The sequence below is a fragment of the Diabrotica undecimpunctata genome, chromosome 5 (assembly GCF_040954645.1).
Source record: "Diabrotica undecimpunctata isolate CICGRU chromosome 5, icDiaUnde3, whole genome shotgun sequence".
NCBI classification, from domain to species: Eukaryota; Metazoa; Arthropoda; class Insecta; order Coleoptera; family Chrysomelidae; genus Diabrotica; species Diabrotica undecimpunctata.
The window spans coordinates 150,800,681-150,821,447 of record NC_092807.1 but is presented as its reverse complement, the minus strand read 5'-3'; the positions used below and the strand labels follow the sequence as shown (position 1 = coordinate 150,821,447).

The 20,767-nt window shown below is 33.7% G+C and overlaps 1 protein-coding gene and 4 non-coding genes across 5 annotated transcripts in view; 2 read left to right on the top strand and 3 right to left on the bottom strand.

The window, feature by feature from the left end:
- Gad1 (glutamate decarboxylase) overlaps window positions 1–20,767 on the bottom strand; it is a 175,387-nt gene that overhangs the window by 135,827 nt on the left and 18,793 nt on the right. The window lies entirely within an intron of this gene.
- On the top strand, window positions 12,910–12,981 carry TRNAH-GUG (transfer RNA histidin (anticodon GUG)). Its single transcript has one exon. It is a non-coding gene; the product is annotated as a tRNA-His (tRNA).
- On the bottom strand, window positions 14,033–14,104 carry TRNAH-GUG (transfer RNA histidin (anticodon GUG)). Its single transcript has one exon. It is a non-coding gene; the product is annotated as a tRNA-His (tRNA).
- On the top strand, window positions 15,211–15,282 carry TRNAH-GUG (transfer RNA histidin (anticodon GUG)). Its single transcript has one exon. It is a non-coding gene; the product is annotated as a tRNA-His (tRNA).
- On the bottom strand, window positions 19,759–19,830 carry TRNAH-GUG (transfer RNA histidin (anticodon GUG)). The gene has a single exon. It is a non-coding gene; the product is annotated as a tRNA-His (tRNA).

Below are 20,767 nucleotides of genomic sequence, written 5' to 3'. Positions count from 1 at the left end.
AATCATCGACGTATAAATAAAGATTTTATCTTTATTTATACGTCCATGACAATAATCAGTTTACTGTTTTCTCACGTCTCTCTAGGAAGGAACACGTCATTCCCACAATGTCGATTTGATGACACAATAAAAATGTTCGCTGCGTCTAGTAAGCGCCGTCCAAACTGAAAGCCGAGCTTCCTTTGAAGTCGTGAAATAAACCGCAACAATTTGGTTCGCGACGAGTCACGATGAAACAGTACGCAAGCGGTTTTTTCTGCCGTACACATTAACGAATATAGCGTTCACAAACGGTTCGCGAACAGTTCTGCTCGCAAATGTGTACCCGCCTTAAGACGTTGTCACGTCAAAAAACACGAACAAATGAAAACATTGCAATGGTTGACTAAAGAAAGATACTTAATCAAATTTTATCAATTATGAATCGTGTTTCCAACAAAAACCTTTATCTATTATCTGAAAAAAAAGTTGTCATACATTTCTTATTATTAGTAAGAAATACTAGGTGATTCCATGTAAGTTTGGTTGTGTGTATTTAAATATGATTTTAAATTAGTACCCGTTTAAGTATTTGAGTACCATTTTTGTGAGACTTTCTTAAGGATAGCTTATTACTTATTACGAATACAACTTTTTAAACAAAAATAATGATGATATGATAATATATATATATATATATATATATATATATATATATATAAATACATATATATATATATATACATATATATATATATATATATATATATATATATATATATATATATATATATATAACATTCAACATGTTCTACGTCACTGTTCGTTGTAAACCCACGAGGGGTAAGTTCGGTTTAATTAAAAATCCCTCGGGCCCTTTTTCAGCGATTATATTGGAACTATTCGTAACAATGTGCACTTGCTCCTTTGGAATTTTCATTCTGGAGTTTGAATGATTGCCTTGGATTTGGAAAAAACGTGTGATTAATGTTATAACTTACTGGAGTAGGAGTTTGGTTAACAAAAGAGGACGCAGAAGGGAGGTATTCATTATTATTTATCGCCGAGTATATAAATATTAATGATTTATGAATAGGTAGTTTTTAGAAGTAGAGTTTTAAACAAATTCAATAAATTATTATGTTTGCTCCTAACGCCACCTGTTAACGTATTATGAAAGCATACGTTGCTTATTTATGACAAACCTGTAAAATTCAGACAAAATATTAAAACTAAAATATAAATAAATATCATTTGATAGTAAATTTAATTTTTATATAAACTAAATAATAAATGTTTTAACAATAATAATTATTTTTATATGACATTATTTTAAAACGATGAATATAAAAATTTAAACAGATGATTCTATGTTGTTATTAATCGGATGATATTTATGACTTTAATTAAATTTTGACAATCGTTAAGAATCGAATCTTTTAGCGACAGATAGTTTTTTAACTTTTGACGTGACAACGTCTTAAATTAGGTTGTGGCTCGGAGTCACTCATGAAAAAGTGTAACGCCCGCTCACGTCTGTTACGATGAGTCACCGAACGAGAGAGAAGCCCGCCGGACCGGCGAATGCCTTGCGTCTCTCTCCCACTCAAACATGATCGGTCCGCTGCTGGTGCGATGCTATTTCTCCTATCATCGTCCTATCCTCAACAAAATCACTCAAATAGAAATTAGTTAAGTTTAAGTTTACATGTACAATGTTTTAGTAAACAAAATATATTTCTATAGTTAAAATTTGTGCAATTAATTCTTATTTTCATTCAATTCCTTGTTCCTATTGTGCAATTTAATAATATTCTTATCAATAAATATTCTACCGAGAAAAGGACGTTGTCACGTAAAATCTTCGCCCGTAAAACCGACTTTACAGGCAACCGATTTTTTTATTTAATTGTCAAAATAACTGTCAAACTTAATGTGAATTTTGCTAACTAATTATCAATCTTCTCGAAATTTGGTATATGTAAATTGAGTATTGGTAAATACATAAATTTTTATTTATCCGGTCAATGTGAAATAAAAGTGAGAAGTGAAGAGAAAATGTTTCCAACAGGGAACGGACCAGGATCAAATGATTTTTAGTACCCTACAGTGCAGTTTCCAACTGTAATGCAGAACGAGTCTACAAATCTAATACATCCGTATTACCAAGTAAGTCAAATAAATACTCAAAATCCACCATTGTGCTCAAATCAACCAACAGTCAACCAAATGATACCTTTTAATAATTATTAACAACAATATCAGTTACAGCCAGTAGTTGCCCAGCAAACCAACTTTTCTCATTCTACATCAAACTCTCAAGCTAACTTAAACTTAAAACATAATCCAGAAATACAGAATGGATATGATTCGATGTCAGATGAAGAACATGAAGACTCTCAAAATAATAATCTCAAATAGGTTTCAGCCACTTCCACAGGAAAACTCCGTAAATGATACCAATAAAAATCCACCAATCTCAAAACCTCCTTCAATTTTTATATATGGCGCGAATGACAGTAAAATGATAGATAATTTAGCTTAAGCAGTAGAACTAGAAACTTACTTCACTAAAGCCTTAACAAACAACACAATAAAAATTTGACCAAAGACTCCTGAATCCTACAGAAAACTAATACATCACGTACGAGAGGAAAATATCGTCCACAATACCTACCAACCTAAGGAAGACAGGGCATACAGAGCAGTTATTCAAGATCTACATCACTCTTTTCCGATAGATGAAATAAAAGCGGAAATCCAGAAAAAGGGTCACAAGGTAAGGAACGTTACAAATGTCAGACACACTCGACACATTCAAAAGGAAAGTACTGAGGAGAATACTAGGACCTGTGAGGGAAAACGGAATCTTCAGAAGTCGATACAACAACGAACTTTATCAACTTTATAAAGAGGCACCATTGTCAGTCTTCATTAAAATACAAAGATTGCAATGGGGTGAACATGTGATAAGAATGTGAGAAGATAGGCTACCAAGAAGAGCACTGAATGCTAGAATGCAGGGAAAGAGACCGGTTGGAAAGCCAAGAAAGCGCTGGGAAGACACAGTCAACAGCGACGCACAAGCCCTTTTAGGAGTCCGTGTATGGAGAAGAACAGCCACAAACAAGCAAGGGAGGAAGTAAAAAATAAAAAAGGCCAAGGCTAATTTGGGCTGTAGTGTAGTAGAAGAAGAAGAAGATGCCATTTATAAAGATATGTAAAAGCAAGGGACCCAATACTAAACCTTGTGGTACTCCACATACAATGCTTCGTCACAGTCAGTATCATTTTCTCTAACTAGCTGTTTTCTATTTCTCAAGTAAGACTGGAACCAATTCAATGAAATACCTTGACTTCCATAGAAATTTATTTCTTTATCAAAATGTGATTTACACAGTCAAAAGTTTTAGCATAGTCACAAAAAACAGTGGCAGTGTAAAAATTATTGTTCAGTATTTGGTAGACCTCTCTTTGTAAAAAGCCGAACTGACCTTGTAATAAAATGTTGTTTTCAACGAGAAAGGACATAAGTCAGGCTTTCATAAGTCTCTCAATAGTTTTGGATAGGATCGGTCTTCTTCTTTGTCAACCATTTTTCATCCACTCCTGAATGTAGGTCTCTCCCAATTGCTTCCATCTTTCTCTATCTTGCGCCAATCTAATCCACTGTTTGCCTGCCACTGTTCTTATGTCATCTACCCATCTTTTTTGAGGTCTTCTCATGCTTCTTGTTTTTGTCCTTGGTCTCCATTCCAGAATTCTCCGTGTCCACCTGTTGCTATTATATCGGGCTACGTGACCTGCCCAGCGCCATTTCATTTTTGCAATTTCTTTCACAATATCCCTAATCTTCGTTCTACGTCTTATCTCGGTGTTTCTAATCTTGTCTCTTAGTGATATTCCAAGCATGATTCTTTGCGTTGTTTCTAATTTTTTAACAGATTTTTTGGTAACGGCTACTGTCTCCAAGCCGTAGGTACAAACTGGTAGTATGCATGTGTTATACACCTTTTTCTTTAAGTATACAGGAATGGAGGTGTTTTTCAAGGATAGGATCGGTAGTAAGTCAATGGGTCGATAGTTGCAGACATTCGCTTTTATACCACTCTTATGAAGCGGAATAATAATGGCTGTCTTTTGGCACTGTGGAAATATACCTTATTTAAAGGAATCATTAATTATTGAGACCAGTTTAAAGGCACATTCGTAAATCGAATAATAACCAGTTAAATAATTTAAAATTTTGTTAGTTATTAATAACCACTTGTTTAGGTAAAATGTACCTCAACATATTAAAAGAATTAAAAATCAATTATTTAGATGGTTTACCACTGCAATAATTAGTCCAAAAAGTTAACTTTTACGTTTGCTTTAATTAAAGTGGGAATACTTATTTTAGGATAGCACTAATGGTAGAATAGTTATTCCGAAAACGTTCTGTGATGTATTCGATAGGGTTTTTAGAATAATATACATTTTATAAGGAATTAAAAAAAATTATCCTTCTTATTGTTACAAAATAACCCTCTCAACCACCAGACATAACACCTCCAGACTTTTTTATATGAGGCTACATTAAAATGTTTAATTTCTTAATGTTTGTATTTTGAGAGCGATTTCCGAAGTGGAAATTGAAACGTCAATTAACTCATTCTAACCTTCAATTGTGGCTTATTGCCATCAAAATAGTATATACTTTAAAATGCCGCAAGAACATAGCTTCAGAATAATATTAGGAAAATAATAAGATTAAGCCAATTATAATACTCAATATAAATTATTATTTACATAATTCAGAAATTTATATTTACTATTTACAGTACATCCTACAGTAAAAAACAATTTAGTTTCCCGTTCATGTTCATTGATTAATATTTCAACACACTTCATCAAAGTCAAAATAATTTTTCATGAAAATAAAGCCCTCTTCACATTGCATTATTATTAATAGCGTATTCTCAGCGAAATCTTCACCCGAGGGACTATTTCCGTTCACCAAAAGAGACAAGGGTAATACCGGTAATACCGCACTAAATAAACCAAGGGAAATGGGATTAGTGTTAAAATATTTCAGTGGTGTCAAACATTGACGTACGAAAAAAACGGCAAAAAGAAGGAAGATTTCGTTTATTTTCTTTACAGTTTGGCACCTATAAACCACGTTTGTAAATAATGACTCTCGTTTGCTTTTTTAGGCTCTATACCTGTGGTAGAAATTGTTTTTCTTATTTCAGTAGATATATCGATACCATAAAGTAGAGCAATTTTATATACAACTTGCATTTAAACCAACATTTTAGCTTTATCAATTGCACTTAAGGATTTTAGCCTGTGTCGTATTGTCTCCACTTCGTTTTTAAGCTAAGTCGCCATTACTATAACTAAAACAAATGCCGAGCATTAAAGATGTAATGCACTTGGGTCTGACATGATAGATAAAATGGTAGAAAAAGTCAGAATTAGGTTTGCAGAATTAGAGTCACTCAAGCCCGATCCTGCAAGAGATAATAAGATATGATGCATTCCAACGATGGAAGCACAAAAGACCAAAACAGCAAATCCTTGCAAACACATAAAGTCTAGATAATTCGTAGCTCTACCAACAGAAGAAGCCCCAGCACGCAGCACTGGCAATTTTAATAATTGATGTTTGTTTTCAGGACAACCATCAAAAAAATAAATAAATAAAATCTTTGGCCACCATTTGGGTAAGGATATCGTGTTGGAGTTCTTGTAGCCAGAATTTCCACACAAAAAGCATTTGGCTGATATTTGTGCCCCTATTGCGCATCGAAGTGCTATAGGGGGGAAGGGATGGTCTGGAGCATTGGAGGGCAGTGGAGTGGTTCCTGATAACACGAATCAATACACCTCCCTCCAATGAATTGTAACACCCAAATGTCATTCTAAGGGGTGTGCAAGTCTCTCAGACTAGGTTAATCAAATTACTTGCCCATCCTGATAGCGCTCTTTACAGATTTCATCAAATTCTGAACAGATTAGTGAGAAGAATGCATGGAAGAACAGAATTCATAGCTCGGAAATGTCAAGAAACTTCTACGAAAGACATCACCGGCCAGGTAGATTTCTCAGATTCTCAGTCTATTAAAAATTTTAGCCTGAAGATAGTATTAAAATTTTTATTATGGTATTTTCATGACAAATACTAACACGAATGTTCTATTTTTGTAAAGAAACAAATTAAGATCCAAATATAAGTAACAGATATAAACAAAAGCATTACCAGCATTAGGACATATATGAAGAATTACCGGAAATTTGTCGATGGATTTGGTATCAATATCACTAATCCCATAACTCTTTGAAAGCCACATCATCAAAAACTTTAAAAAATCACAAATATCTTTAAAAAACGTGTTATTGGGGTATCTTTTATCATTTTATTTAGTAAAAAAAATATAGTACTGTGTTTTGGGAGAAAAAATATTTCCCAAAATTGAAACGTTGGCATCTATAGGTCTTAACTATGTAAAAAAGTAATAGTATTAAAAACATATTGTTTCCTTAAATAATAAAAAAGACTCAAAAAAAAACTATAAACCTAATATGACAAATAAACACATGTCCAAGCTGTGTGAACAAAACAAAACAAAAATCTTTATGTAGATGCTTTTCACATTTAGTACATTCTAAGCGTTTGTTCCTTTAGCATACAGTACATCTTTCTTATGATGTACTTCCAGAAATAAAATTTCTTCTATCAAATCAACAAATTAAGTTAAGTTGTGAAGAATGAGTTGTAAAAAACAGTTAAGTTTTGAATATTAGGTGAACATCTGAAAATTGACGAAATGCTTATTCCTTTTCGAGGGAGATGCAGCTTTTTGACGGTATATCCCAAATAAGCCCGCAAAACATGGGATAAAAGCATTCGTATTGTGACTCACAAACATTTTATGTGAACGGTATCGAGTTGTACTGTGGGCAACAACCAGATCCTCCTCCTCAGTCCTAATCCCTTTTGGGATGTGGTGACACCATCAGGTCTTTACAGTTTTTTCATGATTTTCCTCTATCCTTCCCTGTCCTGGGCTAGTTGTGCGGCTTCATGTAACCCTTGGTTAATCAATATTTTTGTTTGATCTGCCCAACGGCTTGGAGATCTTCCCCTAGGTCTCTTTCCTTCAACTCTACCATCAGTTTTCCCATCGTACCTGTTCTTCTAGCAATGCGTCCAAAATACTTCAAATATCTCTGTTGTATTTGTTTAAGCAATCGATCCTTTACTTTAAGTTGTTCTAATATCGATACGTTAGTGCGTTGATCAATCCAGGATATTCTTAACATGCGGCTGTATACCCACATTTCAAACATTTCAAAAGCGTCTAGTTTATTTTTATCCGCTTTCTTTAAGGTCCACGTTTCGGATGCATATCTGGCCATGGAAAAAATGAGTGCCCTTACCAGCCTTAGTTTTGTGTGTATTGTTATGCTAGAATTTTTCCAAATTGTTACCAGTTTCATCATAGCTGTTCTAGCAATAGGCAACCTTCTACGTATCTCTCTGTCACACCCTCCGTCATTTGTTATTAGGGACCTCAGGTATATGAAACTATTTACTACTTTAAAGCCCCTAATTTGTTTAACGTGTTGAAGATTATTTCGAGCTCTGTCTACTATCATGATCTTTGTCTTACTCTTATTTCGCTTTAGTCCATATGTTTTGCTTTTCTCCTCCAGACATCTCATTATGTCTTCCATTTCTTCTTGATATGCCGCGATTATTAAAGTGTCATCAGCATATCTCAAGTTACTGATTTTTTGACCTCCTACTGATATTCCACCCTTCCATTCATCTAGTATATTTTGCATAATATGTTAGCTGTAGATATTAAACAGAGTTGGCGAGATTATGCATCCCAGCCTGACAGCTGCCTCTGTTCTGAAATGATCGGAATGGGTGTTATTTATTTTTACTGTGCACTTATTATTTTCATATAGACTTCTAATTAGTTGAATTAAGTGGTAAGGTGTTCCCATTTTCGCTAGTATGGACCATAGCTACTGCCATTTGACTTTATCGAAGGCCTTTGTCTAATCCACAAAGCACATAAGCATAGGAGTATTCCTCTATAGATCAGGTCACTAATAAGCCCAATATTATTATAGACTATAAATTCTCACAAAGGTGGCGTTGACACCGTAGATAAAATCTACGTATTCAGTATACGTGCTCCAAGTATTCAGTAGCAAGACGTACCCGTAGGTGGCCTTTAGTTATATTGTTTCAGATGTTGAATGTGTCAGGAATAAACAGTTAAATATTATATAATTTTGTTCATTTTAACAGTCCAACCAACTTTGGAAATCAATTTTTAAAATCGTTAGCAATATCATTGATGAAACCACATTTTTCAGAACGAGTTGAAATAAATACTTTGCCATCCAACATAAGACTTTTTCTAAACACATATAAGCGGCCTCATATAGCTCAACGGAATGACGAACCACTACGTTTTTTTTTGTGGTAGACAGAAAAACTAGACTACAACGATAACATCTCAGATCAGTCTACAAGGATCATTCTGTTGCTGTTGTAACTTGCACACAACATCAAAATAAAGATGACAACTTAGAGGATATGTAAGAAATATTTATCATTATGACATAATACCAATACTGATAATATATATCAGTATTGGTATTATGTCTTTTTGGTTTCAAAAAATTTGTTGATAACAATTTCATTCTATCTGACTTACTCAAAATGTTCAATATACCAATAATAAAGTAAGCCACGCGTGTACTTTTGTTATAACTTGATGCGCGAGTAGTTAAAGGTTAAATTAATAATAAAATATAAATAAATATCATTTGCTAGTATACTTAATAATTATATAAACTAAATAAAATGTTTCAAAATAATAATTGTATTTATATGAAATTATTTTAAAACGGCAAGCGTCATAAAAATTTAACAAGGTGATTCAATATTGTTTTTAATTGGATAGTATTTATGACTTTTAATTTTTTATAATTGTTACGATTCAAATCTTTTAATAACAGATATTCTTTTAATTTTTTTACTTCACATTCTAAGATTTAAACTACTAAGATCAAATATAAAATGCGAAACAATAATACTAAACAATAATAATAAAAACACTTAACCAAAGAGAGATTTTTTTTAATTGCATAGAAAAGTTGCTAGAAGAGTTGCTTAGAAAACTACATAAATAAATAGTTTGTAGAATAAATTTAAACCTGTAGTTTATGGGTCTCTCTACACCAATGTACGTCCACGCTATCTAGGAGCGCGTTGTTTGGTTTCTCCCCAGCTCCCTCTATATTTAAATTGCTACATGACGGTTTTGTGGAATGCGGGAAAATTTCATGGAAGAAAAATGGAAATTGAATGTTTGGAGGGCCTGGAAATTCAAACTCGTGTGAAAGCTGCTGTCAGACGAATGAACTTCCGGATCTTTAATGATAAATCTTTGTTCAGAATATACCAGACATTTGAAAAACGAGCAACTTTCGCTTGTGAGGAATGATACAAATTTAAAGATATTTTAAATATTAAGATAAAAGAAGGAATACTAAACAATAAAAAATAATTTAACTTATTTAAATCCGAAGGAACGCTTATAAATCTATTATATATAATTTTATAAGAAACATTCGGCTATCCTTGATAATTTTGAATTCTATTTAAATTTCGCGGCAGTTTTAGTATAAACGGTTGGAATTATATCAGTATTTTACCGAGCTAGTTGTTCTTGGTGCTCCCACGTTTTTTAGATATTTTTTTCAAGTTAAGTGTAAAATAGTGTCCTTAAGGTAAGTTTTTATATAAATTTATTTTTTGTGTCGTAGGCACCGTTTTTGTTTTAGATCTTTGATTTGTGTAATACCTACTAGGCTACTATTTTACCTATATTATTCTGGCAAAATATAACCTCAAATACTTTTTCTCCTCAATTTTTCGGCACAAAATAAGTCTAAAGTGCAGGTGGTGAACATTCAGCTGGATTGTACGTTTAACATATGGCTTCCAACGGAATGTTTCCCATGTAAAAATAATAATCTTCTTTATTTAAATGTTTCTATAAAAAATAATTTAAAAGATTTAACAAATTATTTGTTCATTCTAGATGCCTACAAAGTATGTTAAAAAGACCAGCCGGTGTGACATAACTGAAGCGATAATGAAACTAGCTATTAAAGCAGTTTTATCTAAAAGCCTTAGTGAGCATAAAGTTGCCCAATAATATACTGTGAAACGACAAACAATACAATCACGTATAAAAATGATTTTAAAGAAGAAATCAAAAAAGACATTCTGGCTGCCTGGGAGGATTCTCGTAAGGAAAGCGAGGAGGATGCGTTGTTTTCAAGCAAATACACATCAAGAGAAATATTTACAACAGTTCAAGAAGAACAACTTTTATCTTACATAAAAAATGTTCTAATTTGAATTATGGGCTAAACTACAAGCAAATCGAAGTCTTGCCTTCGATTATGCCAATTACATACGGCGATGTAAGGTGTCAACATCTTGGAATCCTAACAAGATCGCAGGTTTGTGCCATATGATTATTATAATAATTGTTTTATATTAAAAGTTCCTCTTTTAGGTCTTGACTAGTTAATAGGCTTTATGAAAAGGCACGAAAAAGATTTATCTTTATGCAAGCCAGAGAACGCAAACATCAGCAGGGCAATGGCATTCAATAAACCTGTCGTTGATGATTTTTTCTCCACATACATATCCATTCTTGAATAGTACATGTTTAAGCCAGAAGAAATATGGAACTTAGATAAAACTGGCTTGACGACAGTGAGTCTCCTATTAGGGTTGTTGTTCCTAAGGGTGAAAATAGAGTTGCTCATGTATCTTCTCAAGAGAGGGGAGAACTTGTTACTTTTGTTGGTATTGTTAATGCAGCAAGAGGAACAGCTCCACCGGTTTTTGTATTCCCCAGAATAAGAAACCCAGTAGAATACTTAGGAGATGAATATCCAGCCTCAGCTATTGCTTGTGGAAACAAAAGGGGATGGATGACATCAGAAGTTTTTCCTGCGGCAATAAAACGCTTCGTCAGCCACTTGAAATGTACTCAACAAAAGAGGCTTGTAGATAACCATGAATCCCACATTTCTGTGGAAGCAATAAGACTGTCTCAAGAAAATGGTATTGTACTGCTGTCGTTCCCCCTCAAACCACTTACATGTTGCAGCCTTTGGACATTGGAGTCTACTACACTTTTAAAACGTATCTAGCGGCTGCGCATCATGACTGTTTGCTTTGGGTGCTCTGGAAAAACGTGCATATGAAAGTGCTTTTTCTATTAAAAACATTACAAGCTCCTTCAAAAATACTAGACTTTGGCATTTAATATTTAATATAGATATATTTAACGAGATGGACTTTATAGCAAGCTAAGTGACCGACAAACCACTAGCTGAGAATCAGTCAGAAATTAATGCATCCACTGAAAATGGTGATGATTCTGTTCTTAAAGAAGTAACTCCCCCACCTCTTGTAGAAAACTTAAAGAGTAATTCTTCAGTTGGATTCTCTGTGGCACCAAATACTCTCGTTTGCAAAAAATCAACCCCAACAGCTCCGGCAGAAATGATAGACCCTCTATCGAGGAAATGACAGCTCCAGTACCCTCTACTTCAAATCTTTTGAGTTTAGATAAAATCAGACCCTTCCCAAAAGCAAATGTAATTAAGAAGATTATTAAAATGATATGTATTAAAATGAAATTAAGAAAAAAAGGAATTCCCGAAAATCTAAGTCAATAATATATACTCACACGCCTGAGTAAGAAAACAGGCAAATTTTAGAAGAAGAGAGGAAAAGAAAAAAGAGTAAATGCAAAAAAAATCAGTTGTAAAGAGATTTGGTAAGAAACAGTGCCAAAAGAAATATATCCAGTTCAAGTGAATTAAGTACCGATCTTTTGTTAGACAAGTCGTCCTTCGAGGATTTTTTTCTGGATATGAAGTTTATTTCTGACAAGGATACTTTTTCTATAGATGCCTTTATATTTGTAAGATTTGTGGTTCCTAAAAAACTAGAAATTTATTACATAGGAAAAATCATTTCCCTACAAGATGCCGATTTTGTAATTTTTACGAAAAAAAAGCAAATGACAGTTTTTTGTTTCATGATATTTCAGTTATAGAATAAAAGGATATTGCAGCAGTGTTACCGACCCAGATCAGTAAAGGAACTTCATGAACTTCGAATGTGTTAAAGTTCAATGTTAACTTTTCGTCTTTGTTTATTTTACTTACCTACTATACTAAAAAACCTTTGTTTACTTATTTTAATGTGTTTTTTTGTATCAAATAAGCAACTTTTAACAAACCAGACTCAGGACCGAATCATCCCTACATCGTAGATGAATGTTCCCCACCGGTGGTTATCATTCGGCAATACGTAAGAAAATCTATAAATTGATTTTTCTACCTTTGCTTACACAAAATTAGTGAATTAGAAACATAAAATATGTGTAAAATAATATCCCCCATTAACACTGAAAAGTGGAACAAATCATCATTAGCTATATTTTAGATTTTGATCGCCAAAGTCAAATGTGCCGAATGGAATGATCCCCACTTTCCCCTGGAGTACTTGTATCATCACTCCAATTTATCTTAGAAAGTATTCTATCCGTTTCAAGTGACTGTCGATTCTCAATCCTAGAAAGTCTGTTGAATCTATTTGTTTTATGTTAATATTATTTAGAGTTAGGGTAGGTAATTTTTATAATTAAAAAATATAAAAACTGTATTAGAAAAATGAACCATTGTTCATTGTTCACGACAACTGATTAAATCATGATCAAATTCAGATTTAAATTTAAGTAAAGACAAAACCTACCCAAGCATATATATAGAATACGGTATCTAAATTAGCGCTTTATAAAAATTGTGAAGTATGTCTCGGTAGCCGTGATCGTCTAGTGGTTAGGACCCCACGTTGTGGCCGTGGTAACCCAGGTTCGAATCCTGGTCACGGCAATGTGCAAAACATTGTCACGGAGAGACCTTTTTTTTTATTTTTTGATTATATGGAAATTTATATTTATTTCAACTAAATAACTATAAATAATTCAAAAAACAGATACAGTATACTCCCTCTATAACAAACACGGTTATTACGAGGTTTCGCTTAAAACGCGGTACATTAGATGTCAGGTGAAATTTCTATTGAACTATAACCCTCTATAGCAAGGCAAATTTGGTTATAACAAGAGCAAATAAGATCAAAAAACGTGGTTTTTACGTTTTGACCCGGCCGTGGCTATAAATAAATAGGTACCCTTTTAACTGCCGACCGATATTGTGATGTCGGAAATTTACAATTTATGATTCACAAGTGTCAGTGTAGGGATATGACCATTCGCACCTAATAATAAGAAGGTCCTAATAGACAAGATGTGGAAAGTGCTACATTGTAAGAAACTGTATCCAAAGACAAAACGCAAATGAAGAAGCATACAACTGTTTTACGTCTTTAGAAAATATGATGGATATAATTATACTGGACAATTTAAAGCAGTCAAAAATGACAGACTTCTTCCAATTTCAGAAGCAATAGTTTATGTTATCCTTAAAAATACGCTTTATACAGATTTACATAATACAGATTTGTTGTTTTAACGTTCATCATTGATAATAAAATTAAAAAACTCTTTTTTGTTTTAATGTATTTTATTGACAATAAAAGTAAACAACTTTTTTTTCAAAAACGCCATTCAAACAATATTTAGCATCTTATATTGCTCCAAAATATATATTTATTTATATAATAATATATTTGCTATGAAACAAAATCAGCACTTTTTCCACAGAATTTTTTAAAGTTAGGAGAAAATACAGCGCTTCTATTCACCCCCGTATCATGTCATTTAAGCAAAAATTGTTTATTACCAGAATAATAACAAACGATGACAATACATGTACTTACAAATTGATGCAAGAATCTTGAAAATCGGAATACAAATAAAAAAGTTATAAGTTTATATAACTATGATAATAAAAAGTCTCCCCGTGACAATGTTTTGCACATTGCCGTGACCAGGATTCGAACCTGGGTTACCACGGCCACAACGTGGGGTCCTAACCACTAGACGATCACGGCTACGGAGACATGATGCTAAACGAAAAAATTTCTTGTCCGCCGATTTAAGCTGCGGTTATCCGCCGTAATGTTCTCTATAAAATATTTAAAAAAAAAATTTAATATAGTTTTATATTTTAAGGTAAGTACTATATTTAATTCATTAATAAATATATTTTTACTATAATTTAAAGTAAATACAGTAAAATTTTCTTAAGAATAATATGTCCATCAGATACAATTATTCAGCGGAATCTTAATAGATCTCACAACCGATTTTACCTTTTCTAACCGCAAATATCATAATAAACTCCAAAGAAATGCAGATTCCTGTACCAGAGATGCAGTGAACAATAAGCAGGATAACAATGCTAATTAGTAACGTTAAAGAACTATTTATAGTCTGTGTTTGACAAAAGATCGTAATTCCTGTTGTTTAATTTCCGTAGTCTACTATTTTATGGATCTATTTTGTTGTTTAGAATTCTTCTTTCTTGTTTTCTTTAAAGTCCACGGAGATCAATGAATTAAGTCTTTCTGCTAAGCGTCTAGGCGACACGTCTACAGTCGTAAGCAAGTTCTAGTAGTCCATTTCGGAATGGTGGATTGGGATGTAAACGATAATTGTGAATAACGATAAGATTTGCGAAATTTTAGGAAATCCTAGCTTTTATTTGTTTATTAATAAAAATATTTCTCCCCGTGACAATGTTTGCACATTGCCGTGACCAGGATTCGAACCTGGGTTACCACGGCCACAACGTGGGCTCTTTAGCTTTCTTTTCTTTCTGACGACGCCTTTCTTGAGTTTCGTTTTCTTGCTAACGACGTCTCTCTAGGTTAGTGCGTTAGTTTAAAAAAACAAAACCAGATGAATTTGTACAACTAAAAAGTAATAATAAATCGCCTTACATCAAAATAACTCAATATCTTTTACTTGAAATCTTTTACCCAACACAAATATTTGATCATTTTGTTCATGCGGTTGATTGTGTACTTAAGTAGCTTTATTTATTATATATTAAATCAATATCAACTTAAATCAAATATCGTCGGATAAGCAGTTTTAAAACAGCAGTTTAAATCGGCGGATAAGCATTTTTTAAGTTTCGCATCACGTCTCCGTAGCCGTGATCGTCTAGTGGTTAGGACCCCACGTTGTGGCCGTGGTAACCCAGGTTCGAATCCTGGTCACGGCAATGTGCAAACCATTGTCACGGGGAGACATTTTTTTATTATTAAATCAATGAAAACTGTACTCTTGCCTATACTCTTATACGGGGTATATCGTGTAACAGTGCTGATACTGTAGATCATTCTAGACATATTTCATGTATAATATCCTGTACATATATCTTCAGCTATTTTCGTAATATTACGGAAATACTTACAAAATATTTTTAGATTTAAAAATCAACATTAAACTAGGAAAATTATTAATTTGATTAAATATATTCGTTGCAACATATTATTTATTTCCCAATAGGTCTTGATAATGAAAACGTAAGCTAAAATCATTTCAACGTTAAACAGAATTAATATAAATATTAAAAATAATTAAAAAAAAAATTTTTACGGAAATCACAAAAATGAACAAAAATTGTAATTTTTCTCGTATTTCATGAAAATTTACAAATGTGCCGCCTATATACCAAAGGACAATTATTATTATTAAAATGGAAAAAGTTTCGCGAGTTATTTAGACAACTTCATCCGGTGGGCAAAGTAGTCCTCCTTTTCCTAGCTGGGAAAAAGTATGTATATATAAAGTATGTATTATACCCTTTAGGTGAATCTCTTAACATCGATTTTGTGTCATCACATTAATAAATTAATATAACCATGATTGCCATCTAATTTAAAGGTTTTCAAACCTATTTCAGTAGACAGTTTCAACTACTTTTTAAAATGTTTCACTGATGATGGTCCGACTTTACCGAAAACGTTTTGGAATATTTATAGTCCTTTTGGATTAATTTTAATTATTTTTAATAAATAATAATATACCATTTTAATAATATACCATTATACACCAGAAGTTTTTACTTCTTTGTAAGTTTCTTTAAACTATAGCCGATATCACCCTAGGAAAATCCTTACTATAAGGAAGAGAGAAGAGTATAAGCAATAACCTTAAAAGATTAATGTTTGGGCTGGAATTGTTAGAGATAATATTATAGGTCCCTTTTTCATTGATATCTGGCAATTTTATACAAAACCAAACCCCTCCACTGTGCGGACTTAAAAAGTCATTTAAGATTAGAATGTTGCCAATACATTCGACGGCCAATTTGACCTGAATTATTCAATGTGAATTTTTACAATAAATCTGAGAACAGATGTCTAGGAAAGAGTTATATGTAGAATATTTTACACGAAATACGTTAAAGATTATTTGCTTTAGTTGTACATTAAACGAAAATAATTAAATTTACTTTTGCGTTCAAAAACCGAAAATATGCCTCATGTTGGGTTAACGCAGGTGGGAAACTGAAAGGTTATTGGTCTTGTGGAACAAGGAACAAGGAGGAGGAGTTCCAAGAGAAACACGATCATATAAATATCCACCGAAGGATTCGTGAAGCCACTGGTCAATACAAGAGGAGAAACACACACCTCCTCATAAATAAAGACGGTAATCTGGCGACGACAGTGAATGAGAAGTTGGTTACCTGGAAAATATATATCGAAGAACTTTTCTGAGACGACCGAGGCAACCTTCCGGAAATAAATTGCATGACAGGGCCATCAATTCTAGAAAGCGAGGTAAAGGCTGCTTTAAAACAGTCCAAGAATGGTAAGCCTACAGGTCCGGACGAAATACCCGTTGAACTTATTAAGGTGATGAGTGAAGTGAGCACGAAGGAGTTAACTGAACTGTTCAACGCCAAATACGATTCAGGTAATATCCCAGAGGAATGGCTATTGTCAACATTTGTAACGCTACCAAAAAAACGATCTGCGAAAACGTGCGAAGATTTCCGAACTATCAGTCTTATGAGTCATGCACTTAAAATTTTTCTTAAAATCATACATGCCAGAATTTACAAGAAATGCGAAGTAAATGTCGGTGAAATGCAATTCGGATTCCGCAATTCCATGGGTACACGTGAAGCACTTTTCACCTTACAAGTCCTACTTCAGAGATGCCGCGATGTCAGTGGTGATGTCTATATTTGTTTTATTGACTACGCCAAGGCATTTGACCGTTGTCAGCACCAGAAGATGGTCACCGCACTACAAAGAGTAGGATTGGATGAGAAGGACATTCGGATCATCATGAATTTATAGTGGAACCTGCGTGCTCAAGTCAAGGTCGAAGACCAGCTGACCGACCAAGTGAAGATCATGCGAGAAGTAAGGCAAGGATGTGTGCTATCGCCGACTCTTTTCAATATATACTCTGAGGAGATTTTTAATGAAGCCCTCACAAACCTAGACATGGGAATCCGAGTGAACGGTGAATACATCAATAATATCCGCTACGCCGATGACACTGTATTACTAGCAACCAGCCTAAACGATCTGCAGGCCTTAATAGACCGAGTGCGAACTGTGAGCGTAACATACGGACTGAACCTCAATATTAAGAAAACTAAATTCATGGTTGTCAGCCGTACAAATTTAGATCCCAGGGCACTAATGGCAGGTAGCGAAGAGATCCAGAGAGTCGACAGATTCACTTACCTCGGAACTACCCTCAACGTACAATGGGCCTACGCTCAAGAGATTAGATCCAGAATTGAAATGGCACGGTCTACATTTATTAAGTTGAGATCCTTGCTGTGCTGCAGTGATCTCAGTTTGGGAACCAAGATGCGGATAGTGAGGTGCTACGTTCTTTCAGTGTTACTATGTGGAGTTGAAGCTTGGACCAGGACAAGCTACTGAAAAACGAATCGAAGCCTTCGAGATGTGGATATACAAAAGGATACTAAAAATATCTTATGTGGACCATGTCACCAACGTTGAGGTCCTACAGCGCATGACAAAAGAAAAAGAAGTGCTTAATTTAATTAAACAACGTAAGCTTGAGTACCTCGTGGTTGAAAAATCTCCGACAATGGTTTGGGATGACCTCAGCGGAGCTGTTTCGCAGAGCAGTCAACAAAACCATGATAGCCTTGATGATCGCCAATATCCGGACCGGATAAGGCACTGAAGAAGAAGAAGGAACAAGGAATGTTTAAGAGGAACATAGCGGTTATAGTTGTCATAACACTGGACGTTGTATCAACAACTTATGCTAGGTATCAGGTATTAGTAACGCTTAAGAATATACTAAGACAAACTGACCAGAAAATTACAATGGCTCGCCACGATCGTTTCATTGGCCAATTAGCTAGAAAAGACCCAACAATTTCTCACCCACAGCTCCAAAAGCTTTTGGAACCTATAGGTGTAAGCGTTTTAGTTGAAATGATAAGACAAATACTTCGTACCCAACGACTGTACAGCAGAAGACAGTTACGGGTTCGCGACTTATCTAGACAGCTCAATATTGATCACTTAAATTGGTGTCTTTAACACCAAAACTGTAATGTTACAAATTGGCAAAATGTGCTATTTTCAGTCTAAACCAGGACTTGCGAAAAATTAAATGATCGACGAATTCGTGTACTTAGAGAGCGAGGAAGACCTGCAAAAACGTAAATTATCAGATCTGTTTACAGATATAAAGGAAGAAGTGTTATGTTCTGAGGAGACATTATGATCAGTGAAAAAACTTCTTTAGTTTTCATTCAACCAACTTTAACATCTCGTAGGTATGTTGATTTAGTTATAAAACCTGTTGTTAGGCTCTGGAGAGGTGCAATGGGAGAAGATTTAATTTTCATGCATGATAATGCTTCTCTACATACCAGTAGAGTGATTATAGACTTCCTTGAAGCAGAAGATCACTGTTCTGGAGTGACCTGCTTACTCACCCGACCTTAACCCTACAGATCAATTGTGGAATATACTTAAAAGAAGAATTAGAGCTCACTAGGAGAATCCACAAAACACTGCACAGCTAGTACAAGCTGCTCTTGAAGAATGGAACAACCTGTCACAGCAAAATATTGACAATTTGTTTAGGAGCATGCCCCGCAAATTGAAGCTTGCATAAAGTTACCCTGACTACTAGAAAAACACAGTCGGTTCGCATTGAAGATTTTTATGTTATTGATTTTAAAACAAGTGGTTTCAATTTATTACTTTAAGAGTTTACGGTTTTCTTTAATTTTTATGTATTGGTGATAAAATTGATTTAAAATAAATATTCTTTGACTTCGTTTATTGGTTTTTTAAATTTGCTTGAAATAATAAGAAATACCATAATATGATTCCATATAACTTTGTTGGTATGTAGATTTTTTTATATGGGATTAAGCCACATTGATTGTATTAAAATTACATTTATTTGAATTTTTGAAAGTTAAAGCGATAAAACAAATATAAAATGTAATTTCCATTACAATAAATTGTGGTTTAATCCCATATAAAATAATATTTTTAAGTTAAATATGTCATAAGAACACAGTTTCAGAAATTTTTATGTTAAAGTGATATAAAAACTTTTTTGTAAATATGGTATATTTATGAAAGATCATTCAAAGCAGGTCATTGAATAATTACGGATTTCATTAATCCTATCTTAAAAAAAAAGTCTCCCCGTGACAATGTTTGCACATTGCCGTGACTAGGATTCGAACCTGGGTTACCACGGCCACAACGTGGGGTCCTAACCACTAGACGATCACGGCTACGGAGACATTGAGTTTCAGTTTTAAAAATACATTATTGCAATAAAGTGCAACATGAAACATTATTTTCATCCTTTTTCAAAATAAAGTACAATAATTCTTGCAACTTTAAAAACATTAAAATTAAAAGACTAAGAATTTCTTTCTACCTATGTGTATTATATAAATAGATTATACATAAATTAGTTATACCGATACATTTTATTTTGGTGTTAAAATAGATATACCATACATTTTAAAGATGGATACAGTAATTCTCAAGTGTTATAGCTAAGAATATAGACGCAATATCGGTCTATATTCTTTGGTGATTATTAGAATTTTTCGAAAAAATCTGAGCACAACAAACTGACCCAGCTGGAAAAAGGCTTCTTAATAGATTCATTGGTCAAAGAAGAAGAGAAAGAACCAGATTCCTCTAGAGGATTTTCAGGGGAGTGCATTTGCATCTACTCATACTATTAACCAATATAAAATATAAAACTATATGTACCTACAGCTATTTATTTTTTTCCGGACAAAGGGGTGCAACTGCACCCCGTTACACCCCGCTGCCAGCGCCCATGTACATACGAAAATACTTGATTGGTGGAGGAAGGCGATGGAAACGGGCTAAGAATAATGATGATGATCAAACATTTGGACAAAAACTTCCGCTCCATATGTGATTTCGTAAAGTTCTACAGTGAAGTTCATTTGTCTGGGAAATAAAGGCTCCTTCCATTCGTCAACTCGTCTTATCGTCCATATTTTGTATCCACTGGACCTTCATTAAAGCAGTTCTTTATTAATTCTGTTTAATATAAAATATGCAAGATATCCTTTTGCTACAGCATCGGGTCTTAAACATTAAAAAAGAACGTCTACACAGACTTAATTGGTTTGTAAACATGGTTTTATATAACTTGCAAAACAATTCACTCCTTTATCTGTATCC